The sequence below is a fragment of the Petaurus breviceps genome, unplaced genomic scaffold (genome assembly GCF_028583685.1).
Source record: "Petaurus breviceps papuanus isolate PSGF00001 unplaced genomic scaffold, PetGlider_PUasm1.0 91041, whole genome shotgun sequence".
Classification (NCBI taxonomy): Eukaryota; Metazoa; Chordata; class Mammalia; order Diprotodontia; family Petauridae; genus Petaurus; species Petaurus breviceps.
In genome coordinates this window covers 5,813,798-5,816,729 of record NW_027187400.1, presented here as the reverse complement: position 1 = coordinate 5,816,729, position 2,932 = coordinate 5,813,798, and the positions used below count along the sequence as shown (strand labels likewise).

General features: G+C 42.7%; 1 long non-coding RNA gene across 1 annotated transcript; it reads right to left on the bottom strand.

The window, feature by feature from the left end:
* Positions 1-433: 433 nt before the first annotated feature.
* LOC138154555 (uncharacterized) lies at positions 434-1,597 on the bottom strand. The gene is made up of 2 exons (XR_011166635.1): positions 1,328-1,597; positions 434-1,139 (listed from the first exon to the last, which is right to left on the bottom strand). It is a non-coding gene; the product is annotated as an uncharacterized lncRNA (long non-coding RNA).
* Positions 1,598-2,932: the final 1,335 nt, after the last annotated feature.

Below are 2,932 nucleotides of genomic sequence, written 5' to 3'. Positions count from 1 at the left end.
CAGACATATATCGTTTACCTTGTTCAGGGGAAAAAGGTCAGCACCCCAAACTTCAAAGCATACAGGCAGAATTATCAAGACAGAAACAGATCAAGTAGACAGATTTCCAAACTGTCCAACCATTACATCCATACCCAGTCAACATCTGGGTTTTTCAAAGCCGGGAGACTCTCAACAATGGCTTCCCAGAATTCAGATCAAATCACAGAACACTTCTCAAAGTGAGTCCCAAAACAAAGCTACACATCAGGGCTTATATAGCCTTCTCCTGGCTCAGAGAATGTAACAACCTTATTGACTCACTGGCCAATCAAGAAGTATCTACTGAAAAACAAGCCTCCCACCCCAGGCTTCAGGTGCACTTTAGCCTAGGGGCAGGGAAGATCTTCCAAATTTGCATTCCCATTACATTCGGCCCCAAGATCTTTCATGCCCATAGCATAGACAATTTACTTTTGAATTAGCACTAAACATCTCTTAGGTCACATTTTCAAGGTACAGAACTAAAGTTACCAAAGTGGCCACTGGGCCTTAAACAAACACAAAGCAAGTACATTGTATTATCACTTCAATTCAAAACAAGAGGCCAAATAAAGTTCTTTTAGGGGGAGGGGGATGTCCTTCCCCTCACACAGCTCCAGCCTCTGCTTCCAAGTACAGAGATAGGGCTGGGCAACAAAACCAACAAGGTGGGGTCCCTGGGGATCCAAGGCACTTCATCCCACCCACCATAGTCACAAGTCCATTCTCCCCCAGGGTCCCAAACTGTGGGATGCAGCCAGGAAACACATTCAGTGCCCCTGCTTTGCTGCTCAGTTCTTATCTTTTCCTGTGGCTGAATTCCGAACTCCTGGGCTCCTTCTTCTCCCGCAGGCGGCAGCCGCTCCTGGCTTCTGCCCAGGTCCCGATGCAGGCAGCTCACCATTCCCGCTCTCAGCTCAGCGAAGTCTGCATGCAGGCCACTCTTCTCTCCTGGTCCATGGCTCCACAGAATCACAGCTACCACAACTGGGAAACAAACAATTATCCCAGCCCCCATACTTTCCTTTTACTCTGCAGATCCTGTTCGTGATGCCATTTTGTAGCAGCAAGCACCCCAGTGTCCCCAGGGTGGCTGCTCACACAGGTTCTTGGATCTGCTTTGATAAAGGAAAGCAACTCAAAATGGGTTAACAAGCTTACTTTAATCAGTCAGACCATATATCGTTTACCTTGTTCAGGGCAAAAAGGTCAGCACCCCGAACTTCAAAGTATACAGGCAGAATTATCAAGACAGAAACAGATCAAGTAGACAGCTTTCCAAACTGTCCAGCCATTACATACATACCCAATCAACATCTGGGTTTTTCAAAGCCGGGGGACTCTCAACAATGGCTTCCCAGAATTCAGATCAAATCACAGAACACTTCTCAAAGTGAGTCCCAAAACAAAGCTACACATCAGGGCTTATATAGCCTTCTCCTGGCTCAGAGAATGTAACAACCTTATTGACTCACTGGCCAATCAAGAAGTATCTACTGAAAAACAAGCCTCCCTCCCCAGGCTTCTGGTGCATTTTAGCCTAGGGGCAGGGAAGATCTTCCAAATTTGCATTCCCATTACAGTATCTGAGGTCACATTTGAACTCAGGGCTTCCAGACTCCAGGCCCAGCATTCTATCCACTGTGCTACCTCTCTGGAATCAACAAAGATTTTTCTCACATAAAATAAGTCCAGGAACAGCTGACCAACCAAATTAAAGGGGAGGTAGGGGTTTTTTGGGGGTTTTTTTTGGGGGGGGGTTTTTTTCCTAACAGTCTAGTATTCTAGAATGGCATTAGGAACTTCAGGTGAAATTGGTTCCAGGAACATGGATCTCAAAAACCTTTCAAGAGGTAAGAGTAATCAGCCATGATCAGTGTTATGCACTGGGGGATCCTATAGGGAGAACTTGAGGGTAGTGTACAAACTGTGGGTTGAGATTGGGGCCAACCCCTCCCACCCCACCCCAACCCATCATGTGAACTCAGGAATAACCCATGACCAGATATGTGTAAATAGCACCTGGAATTTGAGACATTTGAATGCTAAATTCATTATCCTAATTTATTTCTTGGTTTTATGGCTTGGGTTCATTTCATGACAAAAGTTAGGCAACATGTGAAAAGGAATGTGAATCCTTTCCCTCACTTTGCTATTATATAGGAGTAGGGGAAATTATTTTTATAATGAATCCCTTTGATAGTCTGAACCACTTCTTAGCATAATAGTTTGTGGGTTGGTTTTTTTTTTTTAATAATTGAGGGAAATGCTATATTTCAGTTAGAAATTAGTTGAAATTAAAATATAATTTTTCCCATCCAAGTTTGTGGAACACCACCCTGAAATCTATCTGTCTGTGAATGCCCAGTTTAGAACCATTGCTATAGAGAAAAAGTATCAATGGCTAGTGACCCATATCTCTTCTTTCCCATGTCTACCAAATCTTTGATATACATATTTCAAAGATATACTTGATGAAGGTATGAGATGGGGATAGATAGACTTTTGCTAATAATATTCCACAGCAACCCATATCTTACTAGTCACTATTAACTGAAAGGTAAAGAGAAAAGAATGTAAGACCCCACTGTATATATTTGGGGACTATGAAAAAACATTTGATTTAGTAAAGTAAAACACTACCTTCACAGCTCTCCTCCAAATTATCTCCCACAAATATGTGAAAATAATACAAGATTCCTTGAAAGATATAACAACAGAGACAGCCTTGCTTGACCTTCTGATTGGTAATAGCAGAGAGAACTCCTAGGCCCCTCAGGTGTCTAAGATCTCTTCAGGGGAGCACTTGGATACTTTTCCAATGTTCCTCATGGGCTGTTTTGTTAAATCAGTCTTACAAATCATGACCCAAGCCCCATTAATAAAATATTTTATATTTACAGGTCATAAA